Consider the following 21,349-nt stretch of genomic DNA (forward strand, 5'->3'; position numbering starts at 1 on the left):
TCTCTCTCTCTCTCTCTCTCTCTCTCTCTCTCTCTCTCTCTCTCTCTCTCTCTCTCTCTCTCTCTCTCTCTCACACACACACACACACACACACACAAAGATAGACTTCAAATTCAGACAGAAGAGAAAGCTAATCTCAGTCCAAGTATCAAGTCACTATGCCATGGTAAAGAGGCAGTCATTCTACTTCAGGTCAGGTTCAACTACAACTGGGCAACATCACCACCTTGAGAAAATCAATGAGGAAAACAGAGTAGTACCTCATGTTAAACAGGAAACATTTGACCTAGACAAGTTGAAAAGAACCACACAAACAAGTGAGTTGGAAGCTCAAATTCTATAGCTTCCTGAATGTCACTCTCCATTCAATAGTTGTGAAACTATTGACCGGCACATGGTATAGCCACATTTTAAAACTAAAATGTGAATTTTATCTTTATGACAGTCTGTCCCTGACCCTGAAGGCACACGAAAGTGTGATGTTTCCAATGGCTTGAAAAATCTCTACCTATCTTCTGCTCTTTAAAAAGCAAAAGCATTGAAAAAAAATAAAATCATAATAAAGACACATATAACTGCTACTTCTGTTTTGGTGATTAAGTCTTACTGTTTTATATTGTCTCTATTATTAACAATTTTAATGCTTAGTATCCTCTTGAAAATAAAAGCACAAGAAAGAACTTAATATTCAAAATCTCCTTCTCCCACGTTCCCCTGCACACTTTTCTTCTCCTAAGTAGACCCTGATGATTTTTTCTAAAGTGCTTAGACTGATTCGTGGAATAGCCTATGTCTCATTTATCTTTATATCTTCTAACAGGCTTAGCACGATGCCATTCAAAAATAAAACAGTCCATAAAAACAGTGAGGTTCTCTTTCAAAAAGTTATTGATAAACAATCAATGTAAAATGACAATATCAAGAGGCCAGATTAAATTGAAAAGTTGAAAAGCACCTAAGTGCTTAGCAAACACTGAGGAATGTGTTCCTCATTGACTCAGTCACAAAGCCAGGTGTTGCATTTATCATCGTCCAGCATCTTTCCTCTAAACATGGCACTGTTTCTATAGTTAGGTTAGCTTTTCTCCTAGGTTTGTTTATCTCTTTATTTGTTCATTATGTTATTACAGTAAGAATGACTAATTAAAAAAATACATGGAGTTCGAACTTAGGTTTTCTTAACTTCCAAAGTACAATAAATTTTAGATGATTAACTTTTAAAAAGACTGAAAATTATGAATTATAATGGCATGACAGATAGAGCTTAGCAAATAGAAACATTGAAGAATTTGAAAATATAAAAAGTCCTTAAATAGACATTTCCTCCCGATTTTTGTCATTATAGCCACTTCATAAAGACTGTAGTGAAGAGGGGTGCATCATACTTGACAATACTGAAACACTAGGTTGACATTTTATCATTGCCTTGTCCACAGTAGAAAGTGCCTGGAGGCCTGCAGTAAATGCTCCTCCTGGAATATATAAATTGTCTCATAATTCTATTGTTGCTGAGTTGGACTTTGGGATATTACCTTGGGGTTTTATAATAAGCTAAGCATCTAGATTTGTATTAAAATTCATTGTTCAGCCAGATAGATCTTCAGTATGACAAGTTCCATTACTTTAAGACTCTTTTCTAAACCAAAAAATGTTTTCATTTTCCTATATACGAGCCCAAGATAGAATGAGCAATATCTTTCCCCTCTTCATCACTGATGAACTTATATAAAGAAGGACAAATAAACAAGAAAATATCATATAGATTTCTTTGATATAACTTTATACGACACAAGAAATTTCAGAAATGAATATACAATGAAATGGGAAACCTATGTTATGGAGTATCCAACAAAAATATGACCGGAGAGGAAGGCACAGGAAACATGATTACCTGGGACTAATTCAGCAGCTGTTTGTTTACCAACTGCTTGTTTATCCCTCTCCTGCTAGCATCCGGAACACCATATAGAATGGGCTTCTTATGACACATTTAGTAAAACAAAGCCAGAGAACCCTTCCATGCCTTGCTCCAGGTGAGAACAACAAACAGAAATAAATTTAGGAACATTGTCTTGCTTCTGCTGCCTTCTTAGAGGCCACATTTGGGGTAGCAGGTTCTGAACCTTACCAAGAACAATTAATTGCTTCAGAAAAATATGTTTGATACAACTGTGTGCTTAATATTTTTATAAATATAGTTGATTTGAGGGTGTTATGCCAGTCTGTGTATTGAATGACCTTTGGTGTTGGCCAAAGAACTATGGAGAAATCATGATTAGATAGATAATTAGCTGGGTCTGCAAGAAGTGAAAGTTGAGGAAGGTAAGAGAGAAGCTAGGACAGATGTGGAGAACTTGGATGTGCTTTCCTATTCAGTTTTCAACTACTCTGTCTTCTAAACCGAGGTAAACTGAAACCGTAAACCCAAAGAGCTAACGCATCTACTATTGCTGTTTATATCAGTTGACTATAAGATACACCTGTGCCCTAACGCATCTACTATTGCTGTTTATATCAGTTGACTATAAGATACACCTGTGCCCAGAAGGATTACGTTAGCTTGCCTCTGAATTTATCCAGTGGTAAAAGGACTAGAAAATTAATTAAGTAAAAGGGGTTAAGAAGGGCTTCTGGAATTAGTTGAAAGTACTGGCTTAAATACTTAAGTACTTCAAAACTTATTCCTCCGTGGACTTGAAATATGGAATTCAGAAGCAAATGTCTTGGTTGATCAGGTGGACTTGAATGTATGCTTTCTTTGGAGATCTTGGGTAAATAAATGTTATGAAGGAGAAACGGAAGGCACCATGTTAACTTCTTCCTCCAACTTCTGTGCCTAGATTCAGGAGAGGTTCAACCCTTACTTACAGGGTGGGGACACATTAAAACCTAGAGTAGAAAACTCATAATATCCTTTTTGAGATTAAGAAAAATCCTCTAAAATGTTGATACAAGTTGAAAATTCATATTTTAAAACTCCTTCACAGCTAGCAAAGTAAATTCCTTTAGCTAAATCAAAGCTGAGGAATAAAACTTACTAATACAAATAGATTCAGAAATGCAGGTGTGGCGTTATGAAGCCTGGATGGCATCATTCGGATGTCTCCCCACTTCCTCCTTACACAGACACAGAATTATGCTCTGAGAAAGATAATGGGGAGATAGTATGGCCAGAGAAGCTGTGCTCAAGGCTGAACGTGAATGATACGATCAGTTCAGCGCCAAACTGCAAACACCCTATTTCTGAAAAGGAAGCTATAGTGAAAATGCTGCCCCATGTCTGAGGGCCTCGCTAAAGCAAGATGGTAGGCTTCTTTCAACACCTGATGTTTTAAAAAATAACTGTTCATGATTGGGAAATACTTGATTCAGTGAAGCACGGACTCCAGACTAATTAATTCTTTTTTGAGAGAGAACCAAGGTACATTTGGGCAATGAATTAAAATTAATTAACTTGGTACCACAGCACAGAGAGATTGTGAAATGCACAAAGTATCCAGTGTCACCTGACCATGAGCCAGACGCCCGGTTTTCCAGACACGCAACTCGATGATAGCTGTAATTCATGGCAGTTTATGACATTTCATGGAACATTTGGTCATTATGACATTTATGATGTAATGAAATAGGCCATAAAATGCTGTAAATTGTTGGGAACAAAAGACATTCATATTTTTGATGGGCATCTTCATTTCCACCAAGATGTAAGCAGGTTAAATCGAAACCCAACGTGCAGTTGAGCAGTAAAGTTTTAGCTTGGGCCTTTCTCTCCAGCTGTCTTTCTCCCTCTTCCTCTTCTTCTTCCCCAACACTCTCCCTCTTTCCTTGCTCCCCTTTGCACTTTTTCAAATTAAATCAAATTAAGCCAGATCTATAAGTGTAGAAAGAGAAGAATTTTCTTCATAGTTTGCAGAGAAGAAAAGCCCTATGATTCTATGGGTGAGAGTTATAAATTCCGAAAGTGCAAAATATGCGACTTGTAGCTCATTTGCATATCTTCTGGTGGGGTAAAATGTGAAACATGCAAAATTTCTAATAGTAAGTGATGACTGCAGCTTGCCTATATCTGATAATATAATTCCCGAAACCATTTTTAGCACCTACTGTCAGGTTTTTTAAATGTCAGGACTGACCTTGTTGAATTATGCATGGAAATTAATACTAAAGTGTTTTTCCAGGAAATAGATTTAAAACACACAAATGTTCTCTTTAGGAAGAGAAGAATAAATGTCTTCAAAAGAGCATTTCATTAACAAAGCCCAACTATTCTTCAAGATCATCTTGTGCTTTTGTATGGTTTAGGATTTATAAAGTTACCAAACTATTATTTGAGTGTTAATGTAGGGCAGTATATACATAACACAGAAGTGTTCTAAAACTGCAGGCAGGGCTCATGAGATTGCTCAGTAGGGAACGACACTTGCTGTCCAGCCTGGTTTCTAGAGTTTGATACCTTTGACCCCTATGGGGTAAGGACAGAACCTATTTCTGCAAGTTCTTCTCGGGCCTCCAAACATGCTACATGATAAGCAAATGCTCACTTACATGCACACATACACAAATACACACCCTTACAAAATAAAAAATTTCTAAAAATGCATCAGGACATTGTTTTTATCGTATATATTTTATACATAGGGATCTTCAAGTTAACGATAATTTTGTGACTTCATTGGCAAACCTTATCTTGGCAGGTACTAGGTAGAGAGGACTATCCAGGTCAGATTGCTTGCTCCTTTCCTGATACTATTTTATTCTGTTTCACTTTTCCATGTGAAATGACACTACTTCTAATGTATTTATGATCAGAGATAAGAGCAAGGGTAGAAATTTATCATGTACTGAGTGTGTGTGTGTCCACCAGTGTTCATTTGTCAGAGGCCTAATCTCCAGTATGAGGTATTTGGGGGTGAGAGCTTGGGAAATAGTTAGGTTTAGATTAGTTTTTTAAATGACTGTCTCTGATTCTGTCCCTCTCTTTCCCTCCCTTTCTCCCTCACTTCTTTTTCCTCCCCATTTCCTCTCCTTCTTCTCACGTGAAGACTATAGAATCTCATAGAGACAGAGTTGCCCTTTACAACGGAAAGAGACCCACTGTGAATAGCATCACCTTCACATAGGACATCTCTGCTCCCTCAACCATGGGAAAGAATTGTCAGCTATACGGTCACCTAGTCTATGGCATTTTGTTACAACAGCATGAATTAACTAACAGAGAGAAAACCCATGAAGAATATATTTCAAGAAATAAATCACTGTTAAGGTACAAAGTATTTTCTGTAATATAGAAATGTATTACTGTAAGTTCATAAGGAAATTCTCATAGGCTGTGTGTCACCCTATGAGACTTGATTACCTTGCGCAAGGCCACTTGGAAGCTAAGTTTTAAAGTTGTGCTCCTACTTCTTGATATGTCCAGAAAAAAGTTTTATTTTATTTCCACTTTTTTATTGACATAATTAATGGATCTTGGAAATCATATTTCCAAAAATTCACTCTGTTCCTAAAATTTTGTTGGTTAGCGTGCATTAGCAGTGTCTGTGAACGGAGTCTATAGAAATTGACTAGGTTTTCTAGAATAGAAACAATTCTAAGAACTTTTGTTGTTAGCAGCAGATTCTTGCCCACCACTCCTGCCTCAGCCACAGAAATACAAGAATATGTTCTCACCACAGTAGTTTTGCATTTATTTATTTATTTATAATTTTTCTCTGCTTCCCTTCTTCCTTCTTTCCTCTCCCTCCCCTTCTACTTTCCCCCATGGTCCTCATGCTCCCAATTTATTCAGATCTTGCCTTTTTCTACTTCCCATGTATATTAGATCCTTATATGTCTCTCTTAGGGTTCTCAGAATGTTATAGAAATGTAATCTTGTATAGCCTTTGGAAATTTGAGAGATTTCATTAACCAGAATGAATTATGCAACTTCCATATCATTCCATTAAACAATTTGGTTTCTTTTATTACAAAAAAAATTAAACTGCATGAATTTATCACAGCTCAAACATCCCATGGTAGAATTTGGACTTGGCAAATCTGATTACACTTTTTTGATAATTAAGAATGAAGTGCTATATATTCAGATATAGTATTCCATTTGATTATACATTAATTTTCTGAAAAATAACCTAGAAAAACATTAGGTCACATGATAAATTTTATTCCTTGCCTCCAAATTGAAGCATTCTTCTTGAAGGAATGCTAAAGAAATATTAAATGAACAAAACCACAAACAGGAGCTAAAAGTTATAGGACACAGGATGTACAGAAAATTAAGACTTGCAAGGCCTCTCCTAAACTGATAAAAGAAATAAACAATTGCAATGGAGAGATGAGTCTCTAGTGGTGTTTCCTGAAAACGGTCCAGGGAGCACTTGGAATGCAGCTTTCGTCAACCATCCTTTAAGCTATGGTTAGGTTCTTTGTGAAATAACTGCCTGCAAGTCACCCATGCTCCTGCAAATGACAACAATAGACTCACAGGTTCACCAGTTAGACTTGAGTGGTCCAGCTGATTCAACAGACATTTGTTCGTATTATACAATATTGACCTTCATAGGAAGTTACTACATGGCTCTCCATCACATTTGGCATCCCATTGGACAAGAAATCCAGGTGTTCATTCCCTCCACAGATTTGGTACTTTCACTCTGTGTTTTGCTAGTTATTAGTAACTATAAACTAGATTTTCCTATCGGTTTTCATTGCATTTACCCAATGATTAATTGTGTTGTGTGTGTCAACATATCCTACACTTATCATGGCACCAAGAACTTTTGCTCATTTCTTTATAAAGGTTTGTTTATTTTATTATTATTATTATTATTATTATTATTATTATTATTATTATTTGATTTTTGGAAATTTAAAATTGAGGATATAAGACCTTAGTCAGAAATGGGATGTCTTTTTTTAATATTTCTTTCCTCTGTAACAAGATCTAATTTATTAGGTTTTGGGTTTTTGCATTGTGCTTCTGGCTTCTTTTGTCAGACGTTAGACTAATCCCAGTATCACAGATTTTCACTTGTTATTGCTTCCACTAGTGTTAGAATTTCATATTTTACACTTATCCTTGAAACGAAATAAGGTCTAAAGTACATTTCTTTTGCTTGTTTGTATAGTTGCTCAATTCTCCTAGCACCTTTTATTAATGGATTAAGTTATTCCATTGAGCTGCTTTTGAAACTTTGTCAGACATAGGTTTATGATTTTTGGGGTCGATAAAGAACTATTTGATTGTCCATGCTTTGTGTCTATATTTTAGATCAGTGTAACTTTTTGGTAAGTCTTAGAATCTGGTAGTTTGAGAATTCAAAACTTACTGTGAAAGGTGAAAATCTTGCAGGGTAGCATTCAGTCATTCAAAGAAACCAAAGGTTTCAAAGTCAATGTCCAGTTTAGTGGCCACCCAACTTCAAGGAATGCTGATAGAGATGGGTTTTACTTATCAAAGATGAACAAAGTTTAGTCAATAGTCTCTAGAACTGTGACTATCAAATGTTTGACTTTTGGTGACAATCTGAGCAGTATAACCTCATGATATTTCAATTTTCCTTTCTTCCCTGAGTATTAATCTCATTTAGTTATTCATTATTAAACAGTCTGGCTGGAAAGTGATACATTCCTAAATTCTATGATTACATTTTTTGTCCTGTTGCTTCTCTTTTATTCTTCTTCTCAAAGCTTCCATTACACAAAGCCTCTCTCCCTGTTCACCTAAAAAGGGGAATTTTCTGAACCCCTAGGTAGTGCATGATCTTCTTTGCCTCAGCATCTATAATACCTTATATTAAGATGTTGCAGCTTTTTTCTTTGTCATTATTTATATCATCTCCTAACTTCTACTATGTTTATGTTCCTGGTTGACAATGGCCATAACAAATAATTATGTTGAATTCATGTCTATATTCCTAACATAAGAACTCAGTAAACATGTTTTATTGTTGATAGTTCAGCCAAATGGCCCTAGCATTCTTAGTAAATTAAAGTGAAACCATCACCAGGCCAAAGCTCAAATGTGAGACCATCAAAATCCATATGGCATTTTGTCCTTATGACATGCATCTATGAGGACCAAAGGATTGCTTTCAGAATTAGAACTCCTAAAACTGCCAGGGTCAAGGAGGGCGGCTAGAAGTCAGAAAGGCAGGGTAGTGACACCAAATCTTAGACTTGCTAGCGATCCTCGTGGCCAAGAACATAAAAATCATACACCTGCCATTGCCAAGCCAAGCCAAGCATCTCCATTTCTCCAGATGCTTCTTGTCCACAATCAGTTCGGTTTCTAAAGATAGCAAGAAGGGAGGAGGAAAAGGTGAAGGATCAATAGGGACAGACGAGACCTACGGTGAATTAAAGTATTACTTGGCCTTTACAGATTATCTGTCAGAGAAATAACAAAGACGGAAACAATTCCTAGCTCAAATCGCATTAGTTAAATGAATAAGGGCAATCGCATTAATTAACTTAGACTACAATATTCTCATAGATCCACTGGACGTTTCTCAGCAATGTTAGATCTCATTTCTTGCTGTCGTCTCTGCTTGCCAAGGTTCCAATACGCGGCACGATTTCTATTTTTATTTAAGGCAAATGATGTGATTAAAAAGCGGTTTAACAATATGTAGCATGAGAATATCTTTTATTAATAAATATTATACATACCATGTAATTTCTAATAAAAATTGATAAGGGACATGAAGACTGGTGATGATTTGTCCTTCCCCCCAAAAGTATTATATAACTTGAATGTTAGTACTCTGCTTACAAACAGAAATCTAAAGTCCTTTTTCTTTTCTATATCTTCTGAACTTAAATTACAAATTCAATTAGTTATTATTTTAGATGCATGATGATACATGATCTTTCCCTCCCCCATCACCATTGCCTTGTTCACCGTTGTTTATCAAGGTTAGTGTAACATCTTCATTGCCTGCCCCTTTTCCATTAATAAATTATTGGCACTGAAACTATTGTTAATGAATAGCATCAATTCACTATCTTTGAAGTTTTTCTAGGAGTTAATCAATGCCTTGTAAGATAAAATTCTAATTCTCTTATACATACATCCTTCTGTTTTTTCCAGAGGTGTCTGTCAGATGTCGCAGTTGAAAAGAGGAACTTGTCGCTAAGCCTAATGACCTGAATGTGATCTCCAGAGCCTACATAGTGGAAAGAGAGAATGGCCTGCCGCCAGCTGCTCTCTGACCTCCATTCACGCTCTATTGCAGGTGCACAACAGGCACATACACACACATTTAGTAAATATAATAAAATCACTTTCCAAAGACTTGTTCCACTACAGGGTTTTTCAGTTTTGTTTTTAAATTGCAGCCACATATATCCTTGGAAAAACAGCAAGTTTTATGTTAATGTACAATTTTCTTGTCAAAAAAAATATCATTATTTTTCAGAACCCAAGTCTATAATGAACATTCTGTCCAAAATTTAAGGTCTGGTTGTGTTTTTCAATGTTCTTTCTTTTATTTATCTTCTTTGCTTTATAAATAATACCATTCAAAATTTCCACTTCCTCCCCTCCTTCCATTTCCCTCCAGCTCCCCCACTCACTCCTCCCACTCCAGTCCTAAGAGAGGGTAGGGTACCTTGCCCTGTGGGAAGTCCAAGGCCCTCCAGCCTCCATCCAGGCTTAGGAAGGTGTGCAGCCAAAGAGAACAGGATCCCAAAAAGCCAGTACATGCAGTAGAGGCAAATCCCAGTGCCATTATCATTGGCTTCTCAGTCTGCCCCAATTGTCAGCCACATTCAGAGGGTCCAGTTTGATCCCATGCTCGGTCAGTCCCAGTCCAGCTGATTTTGGTGAGCTCCCATTAGATCAGGCACACTGTCTCAGCCGGTGGACCTGATGCATGCCTTACAACCCAGTGACTCAACATACTTTCCCAACATTGTTTGTTGTAGGCTTCAAAAATGATTTGACCCCTTTATTGATTAAGTGTATGCCTTACATTAAAAAAGAATCCACAGATAAAACAATTTTGTAACCACTATGAAATACTTAGCCTGCAGTTCTAGTACTGATAACTTTCCTTTAGTCCTTACTGAGCCCTCACAGATGCACTGACTTCTTATTTGAATTATTACAGCACTTTATATGTGCATAGAGGTAGACTTTTCATACAATCTCCCTAAAGCACCCCTAACTCCTAGCATCTCTGCTGTCACATAATACACTTCCTTTGAGTGTGAAATGAATTCCCTCGCTTTCTTTTAGTGAGTACAATACAGGCAAAGTAATGGGATTCCACACCCACCCTTAGAGAGGAAAGACTACAGTTTGTAACTTGTTAACCTTCAAGGGCTCACACTGATGGAAAAAAAAAACAGCTATATTGTGTCTTGTTTGATGAAGAAGTACAGAAGACAAAGAAATAACCCAAGCATTCGGTCAGCACCTGGCCGGGCACTCATCTCTCCATCTAACAACCTGGCAGGATTTGAATTCCTTTAGCACCCATGAGTGAGTCACCAGAAGGTCTTTCCTACATTTGTGCCCAAGACAACTGCAGCTGCAGTTGACACCTGGCTGCAGAGGTAGAGGACCCAGCAGTGCATTTGCAGAATCCTCATCCACAGGAATTCATGAGAATAAATATTGTTGTTTTAATCCCAGTGGATCTTTTTGTTATACATTTGTTAAGAGGAATGTGGATTCACAAAAAGAATGTAGGATTGAACACTAAATGATCAGATTTGAGTTCTATCCTATTGTTAACAGTGTATTTGGACATATCATTTAGATGGTTTTCTTATAAGTTAAATGAGATATCCATGCTGATTCTTATTGTGGAAATTATACCTCACAGATGACAGATACTCAGTGTTATTGTTCCTACAGGACCTATTAAGATCATGAATTTGGATGCTTATGGATCAGTCTTCATCTATAGTTTATCTCAAAGTTTGTGGTATTCAATAATACATTTTGAACTGAATTAATGGAACAATGAATCCTTTTTGTAAATGGAAACATTTAAATGTACTCAGTGATTTAAATATATAATTATGGAGTAGGCACTGAAGAATTAAAACATGGGATCTATTGCTTTATACAAGACTTAAAATATTTTTATTTTTCATTGTAGCAATTAATTTCTTTATATTTTAAGCTTTATGTTAGCGTCAGTGTCGAAATATGTTCATCATTAATTACACCATGTAACTCCAATAAGAAGTGGAAACAAAACCTTCGAAGTGTGCTCATGCATGTAAAGGCAAACCAAGTCAGAGGATCATTTATCACTGCTGAAATGAAACCCATTGTTCTTTTTAATCCCCACTCCCTTAGAGTTCATCATTTGTTAAAATAAAACAAGTAATATTTGGGAGTACACTAATCTTCAATTCCCAAGAACAAAACTTTGTATTGTTGACTAATTAAAAGCAGATTTTCACATAAGAGCTTTGAAATTTTACCATTTAACCATCTCTTCCCATGCCCCATCTCTCCATGGTCCTTAAGGAAAATCACAGATGCCCGTTCAGAGCTTGCATTTATGGCAAAGTCACAAACCTCTAGGTGCTTTTACTTTGACACAATGACCTTCCTTTTTTTTTTCAATATCTTTATAAGAGAGTCAACTGATCCCATTCAGCTGCATCCTGGGATAGGTTTATACTCTTGTATATTAACCAGGAAATGGCCAGGCACTGTTCAAGAGGAACACACACACACACACACACACACACACACACACACACACCTGTGTCTTGTCCACTCCACATCCACTAAATGGCATCTTAATACAAAGACATCCCTTATTGCAACTCACTGCCCCCGTCATCTTATTCCAGTCTCTTCTTCACTACACATTACTTCAAAAGTTCCCCTGTTTAGCCTCCTTTGATCTCTTCCCTCTAATTCTTGCTTGTAAACATTTCATTTAAAATTCTATCCCATACACTCCACAGAAACTACTCTCTCCAAACACTAGTGGTAGCATTGATGCTGTGTGTTAATTCAGCTGCCCAATGACAGGCCTTTGAGGCACCACAGGCAGTTAAATGTGTGACATGGCAGACCACTCCTTCCCTCTTCAGCTGTTTTCCAATTTGAATTTCTGAAGATAATCGTCTCTGGGTATAGTACCCTCATCACTAGCAGCACTGTTTCATTTATTTTGGAGAGACAGTGTGCCTTGAATACAGTTTTGGCTCTGGTTATTTTCAACGTATGGTCCTTGGCAAGTTATTTAATCTTTCAATGACTTATTTTCTTCATACAAAATAAATATATTAGTATCTTCCATATAACATTATGGCAAATTCAATTAATCCAAGATACATGAAATAGTTCCAATAATATTTGTAAAGCAATATCTGTTCAATGGATGAGTTAATATCATTATTATATAGTATGTTATGTCTACAACTTAATTTACCTATATGTCCCCCAACTAAGGAATGGGAGTCAAGTCAAAGCAGGAACTCAATTTATTACAGTGAGCATCAACTTATATAGGTTAAGTGACATCATGTGATACAGAGGTACCTCCAGCCACTGAGAGACAGCCAAGCCCTTTCTCTGGCTGGAGGGCTGTCTACCTAGATTTTGATGTCTCAACCTCACTCAGTAACTTTAAGACTATCCTTAAAACTCAAGCCAGGCTTTTCTCTGTCCTACATGCCTTAAGGTACAGGCTCTGAGATAATTTGGGCTCAATATTTATTCTTTTACCTTCTGTAAGGTTAAGTGTTTGTCCTTAGATGGCAGCTTGCTTGACTCCCTCTTTGTATGTCAGTTAATCTCCTTACTAATTTTAAATTTATCTTAAAGTGTCATTATTTTTACTCCAAAAATACTTTAATCATTCTGCCAATTCATGTGGTTCCAATCTAATCTCTTCTATAATCTCCTGATTATTAAAAAAATGTGAATCCTTTCATTTTATGCAATTCAAAGCAGTTGCCTTTTTGGCAACAGTTTCCTTTGATACTATGATCTTCATCTGGCTTTGGCTTGCTTGATAATTAAAAGTTATTGGTTCTAGATAGCTGTACATGTTTACTCATATTAGAGCTGAAACATCAGTCTTTGGCCTCCTAGTGATCCCCACAATCATATATGTTGATTTTATTTTAACCTCTTCTTCTTTTCTCCCTCTGAGTTCAATTTAAAACTCCTTATGAAAAAAAATCAGTTATTGACTAAGGATTCTGTGGATTTACCCAATGTACTCTGTATTCCAGCTGCCTTAAGAAAATGAATAATACAAAGGACAGTGAATGATAATATTTGGGACTGTTCCAGTTTTGCTATCTGTCAAATCTGCTTTATTGAAGAAAGTACTGTTACGCTGTTACAATGCATCTTCGCAATCTATTTGATTATATTTCATCTGACACTCACTCCAGGAATATGGCTGTTTTGGTGAGATGAGAGCAAAGCTATTTTAATGATGGCCCACGTCCTCTGCCTATAAAGTTGACTTTATTTTTGCTAGTGTTGAGTCACAATTGCACAGAACGGTTCTTAAGAGACACATTCCTAAAGATGAAAAATTCTAAAGTTTGTATTTTCTAACTTGAGCTAAAAACATAACATCAACAGTTCTTGTTTAATGCTGAACTCAGCATGAAAGCTTAAAGAAAAATTGGATTTCCATAGGTATTGTGCCATTTTGTGAAATTTATGAGAATGAAAAGAAGTCTTTCAAAATTGATGGCATGTCACCAATAGAAAAATTGTAATTTTTTGTTAAAGGTTATAAACACAAATTATTTGCTTACATCTGGAAGAGTAATAGACAGGGATACTCATACAAATTTAAGCACATACTGTGTGTCATTTTCTAGGGGGAAACACTTGTCACGATTATCTTTGGATTTAGTTATTGGTTTAACACAACAGAGATCATTTAATAGCATCCTTTATAGCCTTGATTTCTTACTGAAGAAGACTCAAGGGAAATTGTATTTTGAAAAAACTTCCATGGATACTTATTTGGCAGATTTTCTCTTTTTCAACGTGTTTCAGAAACAATAGGTATTTCTTAAACAATATAATCTTCATAAAAACTCTACATTTCAAAGAGCACATCAAGGAAATTTGGCAGTTCCTCATCTGAGTAAATCATTATGAGAAAGATCACAGACACAAACAGCGAGCGACACCTCCCACTCTTGGAACTACCGTGTTGCCTGTAGTTCTTTATCTATCATTGATATCCCATGAGAATTTCTTCCTCTATGTTAGCATATCTATTGGTGTATTCTTTGTTCATGCCTTAGCGTAATAGTGTAGACTACCCTCAAAAAGATTTTGTTTTGAACATTTCAAATCTGTTCTGTGGTTTCTGTATTGCTACAGAAATTTGAAAAAAAATTAATGCTAATTAAATATGCATAGAACTTTTTTCATTTTTTAAGTATATCTGAAGGTAGCCATAATAAGAAAAAAAGATAAATTAGAAAACATATATGTTAAAGATTTGTTTGTTTAGTGTTATAAGGAGAACAGTAAACATTAATTTGTTCTGTGTGATGGCTAGTTTTTGTCGCATAGACAAAACTCGGGAGGAGGGAGCATCAGCTAAGGGAGCACCTCTATCTGATGGATTGTGCCTGTGTCTATGGAGCTCTTTCTGGATTGTGTATTGGTATCAGAGGGTCCAGTCTCTTGTGGGATGTGCAACACTTGACCAGGATTTCTCAGAGGATATAAAAAAGGTACATGAACATGAGCCTACAAGAAAGGCAATAAACAATGTTCTTATGTGGCCTTTGCTTCCATCTCTGCATACGCCTCCCACCTTGAGCTCCTGCCATGGCTTTCCTAGATAATGCACTTTAACCTGTAAGACACTGTAAACTCTTTCCCACCACGTTACTTTAGGTCATAGCAACCAAAACCAAACTAGGACTACAGGATTTTGGAGAGTCTCATATTTTATGATGACATCATTTAGTTTTTTATTTGCCCTTCAGCCTAGGATTTATTGTATAGTTTAGTATGTCCTAGAACTCAGCATGTACTTTATTCTATCCTCAAAACAAAGTTTTAGAGATATAGTTTGCACATTTTATTATCATTATTTATATGTCACTATACCTAAGCATAAGTGTTATATACCTAAAAGCACCAAATTAGAGTTAAAAATATCAAATGTCAGACTTCATGATTTATATGGGTTACATTTTCTTCACTCTCACAAAAGTGTTGTTAATTAAATATGCATAGAACTTTTTCTGTGTATCTATCATGGTGAATTGTACCCCGAACTGGTGAGGCAAAATCAGGACTTCCTTATGTTGATGTTGTCAGGGAATTTTATCATAGCAACAAGAAAATTACCCAACATGCTTATGGAAGGTAGAACTTCCATAAAATGAACTCACACTCCTCAAAGCAACAACAATTTTTAGAACTGATTTGTGTGGTGACTGTATTTTCTGTGAATTTCTTAAATTTACTTAAGACATAAGACTCAGGAACAATGGTATAATTTATAATTTGTTTTCATATTTCATAGAAACACAAAGAACTATTAAAATGGTATCATCTGAAACACATTTAGTAGCATATGTAAAGCTACTTTGAATTATGGATTTTCAATGTAACTGCAAATATATAATGCAGTAGATGACCTGTTGAATTGTGGAGACTATATCATCTCTACAGAGTGTCCTAAGGCTCCTGTGACTAGGGAAACGCAATTCCCCCATTTATAACTCGGGGTATCTAATTGAAGAACAAAAGCAATTCTAGATGTGGGATTTGCAGAACTCAGTAAACTCAAATAATCTCAGTCCTTTGGATTGTTGCCAATCCCCTAAGAGAAGGCAGCCAAAACAGACAAACATAAATCTCGTGACCTGACTCTCAGGAATTCAGTCAGAGCCAATTCACTGTTATTTCAGGCAGCATTCCTTCAAGCTAGATCAGTGCTATCCAAGAGTAACAGTGAAGAACACCTTCCCCAGAGTGATGAATGTGGAGGGAGAGGACATTTATGAATGCTTGCATATACTTGTGACCTGATGCATGTGTGGCAGATGTTAGTTCATTTGCAGCAGGTTCTCATTTCGCAGGTGAAGGTAGTAAGCCTCACATAGCCAGAGTGAGGATTCCACAATACATGATCGTAGCGATAGCTCAGGTCTGATGTGCTGTTTACTTTTCTTTAAAATTTATTTATTTATTTATTTATTTATTTATTTATTTATTTATTTATTAAAGATTTCTGTCTCTTCCCCACCGCCGCCTCCCCTTTTCCTTCCCCTCCCCCAATCAAGTCCCCCTCCCTCGTCAGCCCAAAGAGCAATCAGGGTTCCCTGCCCTGCCCTGTTTACTTTTTATTGTCAATTTGACACAAACCAGAGTAGCTTTGGAAAAAGGAACCTCGACTGAGGAATTGATCAAATCAGATTGACTGTGGGCATTTCTGTGAGTGTCTTGATTGGTATGGGAGAGCCCAGTCCACTGTGAGAGGTACTATAGTGTGGAAGGGCTCAGTCCAGTGGGTGATGCACCCTCCCTAGGCAGGGAGTCCTTGACTGTATAAAAATGTCACCTGTGCATGTCCCTCAGTGGTGGATTATGAACTGGAAGTGTAAAATGAAATGAATCCACGCCAATGTGCTGTTAGTCATGTTATTTTATCTTAGCCACAGAAAGTAAACCAAGACACCCACCAGCTCTGTAGTTATAAGTACATTGTTTCTTTCCCTTGAAGGATAAAAAGTAGATGCTACAGTGGATCTACAGCCACAGGATGATTCCTGAAAGCTTGACAGATAGAAAGAACCAAATATTGCAGGACTCAACCCTTGGGACTTGTCAACAAAAGTTCAAGTTCATTTATGTGTAAAGCAAAACTATCCAACAAGGCTCAACTATCAGAGGAAGAACAGTGGTAATTTTCCTCAAAGTAGAAATTGAATTCAGAGGAAGAGGGATGGGGCAAGGAGAGAGAGGAGAAAGACAAAGAGGAAGAGTAACTGTGTCTAGAACTAGAATACAAACTTTGATTAGATGGAAGGTGTTAGCCCCAGGTTAGTGAGCTCCAGGTAGGGAGCTTTTGCCAGTTACAACTGTTGCTAAATTCTAACTTTGTCTCTCATGTCATTGCTTATTTTTTACATTAAAATGCTGAAGATAATCATTATTCATTTTAGGCCTTAAATTTCTAAGAATGGGCATTTCAAGTGTTCATCTTTAAAGTTACTTCTATTTTTTTTTACAGGAGTACAATTATATCACATATCCAAAGCAATAAAATCAGACAATATAAACTAAAATTGAATGTGGTGATGCCTCCAGGTTGAGAGTGTTCCACAGGTATATAAATATCCCCCCATTACAGTGATTTATAGGGACTCCAAAGGCTTCTATTTCCAGAAATAACAAATATGAGTCACATTTCTATCACCATTGTATATAATATTGTTGTAAATTAAGTAATTTTACATTCTTTCATTTATTAATTTATTACATTTCTTAAACATTTCCCAAATCATGTTTTAGTGTGTGTGTGTATATATATTTATATATATATATATATACATATAAATACACACATATATATATATATATACACACAAAGATTTTTCAAGAGGCATGATGCTTTACTGAAATGGATAAATAATTGTTACATGCTTCAAATAAAAACACATAGCACTAATTTGATATTTAAAATGTCCTCTACTTATTGACCCAAGTAAGGCCTATGAGAAACATGCCTAACAAAAAAACCTTTTTATTCATTTTGTATTAAATGTTAACATCCTCTCAAAAATAGCATTCATTTTATTTATACTAAAAAAAATCTCCACTCAAATCTCGACTTCTGCAGTGCAAGAATTCCAGGGATGTACAATAAGCATGCTTGAAGTTCTTGGAAATCAGTAATCATATCTGGACAGGATGAAAAGCAGTCTCAGAAAGCTCTGAGAATTTCAGAAACATACCCAAAACTCCCTAGTTAGAATACACTACTACGGATTTCAATCGATATCCGCCTAGTTTAAGGGAAATATTCTTCCTTTAATGATCTGTTGCTGTGATTTAATTTAGCATAAATCATCAAATATCATCTCCTGTTTTAAAGAATTAAGAAGAAAGGGGAGTTTTAAAGTTCTATGAATTAGATACCAGATGCTATAAATCAATCGTATAAAAGGTGATATTATATAGATGTTCTATACAATTTTAAGTATTATCAATGAAAACCTATGTTTGTTAAGTAGTCAAGTATTATACATAAAATAGATTTTTATAACAAGTATACTTAACAATATACTTATTGTTAGGATTCAGCATTATGCACTCAGGCAGTGCTCTGGCCACCCCAGGGTCCTATGGCTGACATGCAGTCTGTGCATTTCTGCACCAATCTTATGATCCTAGTCACAACACCAGTGTTATGACACAATGTGAGATTGGACCTTGGCGGGTGGGTTCAAAACACAGGAGGTGAGAGTCAGAGTCAGGTGGCAGTTGGGAGATAGACATGCCATGCAGACCTTGCTCATGTGCAGAGTTTTATTGAGGGCACCAAAGGGAGAAAAGTGGAGTGCAGAGTGGCTTTGTGGGAAGACAGAGAGACACAGAGGAAGGAAGAGGGAAAGGGAGAAGGGGGGGCAGTGCAAAGACCTGCCTGCTTCTTCAGAGGGGTGGCAGGGAAAAAGAGCTGGAATGTGTGGAGTTTGTCTCTCAAAGGGAGCTTAATACATGTACACAGACTACATAGTGATGCACAGACTACATGCTGACGTAGCAGCCATAGGACCCTAGACTGACCAAAGTACTGCCTGAGTGCATTTTGCCAGGTGACAGGGGCCAGGCCAACATAAAGCTGAATCCTAACATTAGTGAATTTTTCTTCTACTTTTTTAAATTACTGCAAAACAATTTTCATGATGCTTTGGTCACAAAAAAGTCCAAAATCCTTTAAATATATTTGTATTTCATAACGACTAAAATTATATAAAAATCGAATCACTTTACAGTCATAGCATTGCTTCAAGAACAGAATAACTTTCATATTTTAAACTGCTGAATATGATAAACCTAAAAGGAAACGGTTATTTTTGGAGGGGTTTGTCAAACTCTCTTTTGAACCCGAAGGAACCTGCTATGCTTATTTTTTTTCTCAATTTTCCACTCCTTAATCACTCAGTTGATGCTTAACATTGTCACACAGTTCACTGCACAGATTTCTCATTAGCCTCATTGAAATGATAAATTATGCCCTGATTGTTTGAGCATTTGGTCTTCCTTTTAAACCACACCCTTTGGAAAGAGCTTTACTGTTTTCTCTTGACACAGCATGCTCTTATAACCATCATGTTCCAATATACGTCCCACATCACATAGATTTTTTTTCCTGTGCTTTGTTAACGGAAAACAAATTGCTTGCCATTGCAAGGGAGGGATTCATCATTTGTAATTAGAATGAACCATGACATAGGAAAAGCCTGTGCACTGAGCAGTTTGCGCTCAGCTTAATTCCGCCACTGTCCATTGTAGACTGTCAGGGAAACGCTGAATAGTAGTACCATTTGCGCAACCTTGACAGATAATGATAAAGTTAACATGCAGGCTCTGATATAGAGCATTAATAGAAATTTGGCAGCTGGTATTGAAAATACAAGATGATACAAAGATTGGAACCTCCTCTGATCTTGGAAGACTCTTGGAAGTACCTTTTCTGGTATGTTTTGTTCCTATGAGGCCAGTTATTCAGAACCTGAACTTCTTCCTGTCAAAATGTCTTTGACCACTGATTCCCTTCAACCAATTGAAAATATATACTACTAATCAAGAATGAGCAATGTAGGAGTCATAGGGGTCAGTAATTGAGTAGGTTCTTAGAAAGATTAAAGGGCTCTAGGATTAGCACCAAACTCATTAAATGTTTTACTCCTAAGACAGTAAGGACAATGGCTTTAAGGAAATAAGCTCATTTCAACTGTTCTCCAAGCATTCATTATTATATTATATAATATAGATTATATATAATATACTTACATATTATGTATTACTATACTTCTATCTGGGCAATTCTATACTGTTTATGTATCTGGTTCACTCATTAGATCTTAGAGAACCTATATCAAAACAGATAGGTTTTGCTTATTCTCCTGGGATTTACTAGAATATAAACTCAGTAAAGACTCATTGAAGATGTATTGAACCATCAAGATGAGTGTTTGAGTGTTGCCTAGCAGAAAAGATTCCAGGGTAATTTATACTGAGCCAGAGGAGAAAAGGTGTGTCTCTTGAACTCTGGTCTCTTCCTTGGGATCACTACAGAATACCATGTGCCTGAGCAGAATCTTGTTTTGTTTACAATTTATTATACCTTCAATCTAAAGGATCCAGTAGAATATCTATAAAATAATGAGTGTTTCTGTTTATTTTATTTTTTCAAACTATAAAGGATATGTAGCCAAAATTAATGTTCTACTTCAGACAAATGCTTGCAGAATTGGGAAAGACACACTTTATTCCACTTTACTGTCTTGGTCCAGAGCATTTTTGGAAATAACAATTCCTTTTAAGCATTGGGCTTCTCAGTTGACTGGGGAAAAGACTTGATAGTCAAAAGACAGTTTATCTCATTCTGTGTCTTTATTCTTTCTTCTCATCCCTGTTTCTAGGTCAGAGGTTCTCAACCTTTCTAATGTTGCAACCCTTTAATACAGTTCTTCATCTTCTGATGACCCTCAACCATAAAATTATCTCATTGCTACTTCATAACTGTAATTTTGCTATTGTTACAAATTGTAATGTAGATATATTGGGAGACACAGAGTAGCCTGAGGGTCCTGACCCACAGGTTGAGAACCACTGCTCTGGCGTAATTTTTCAGTGTTTCACTCTACAACTTCTGTTATACTTTCAATGGATTGAAACAATAGCCTCCTCGAAAGTAAAGGTTGCCGGCTTAGAAAAATCATTGAAACAGATTTAAAGCACGGAGTTTAATTAGAAATGTTCACATTTAGAGCCGTTTGATTCTAATGGTGCTGATAAGAATATTAAATGAATTAACTTATCTGTTCCCCTTTAGAATAGACAGCAGGCACCGTGATGAGGTGTAATAAATGAGAGACGCTGCTTCTCTGAATTCATGTAGCTTGCTAGGTGCTAAAACAGCTCCTGAGCACTGATAAACATTTTAGACAAAGGCGATTTCAGGTTAATTAACGCAAAGGCAGGTATTTCTGTGACTTGAGTGACTTGCACTCGGAATGATAGTGAACTGAGCTGGAAGTTCCTCCTGTCCTATCTTCGAACCATGTTGTCACACAGAGAAGGGCTGACTGTTTTCATCCTTCTCTTAGCCCACATATAGGTCAGCGTCCACATTATGCCAGCTAT

The 21,349-nt window shown here is 36.4% G+C and overlaps 1 protein-coding gene across 1 annotated transcript in view; it reads right to left on the reverse strand.

Annotated features, from left to right (window-relative positions):
* Stpg2 (sperm tail PG-rich repeat containing 2) overlaps positions 1–21,349 on the reverse strand; it is a 1,012,587-nt gene that overhangs the window by 505,543 nt on the left and 485,695 nt on the right. The gene's annotated exons all lie outside the window — the stretch shown is intronic.

Source organism: Alexandromys fortis, unplaced genomic scaffold, assembly GCF_014885135.2.
Source record: "Alexandromys fortis isolate MF-2015 unplaced genomic scaffold, M_Fortis_MF-2015_v1.1 scaffold_196, whole genome shotgun sequence".
Lineage (NCBI taxonomy): Eukaryota > Metazoa > Chordata > Mammalia > Rodentia > Cricetidae > Alexandromys > Alexandromys fortis.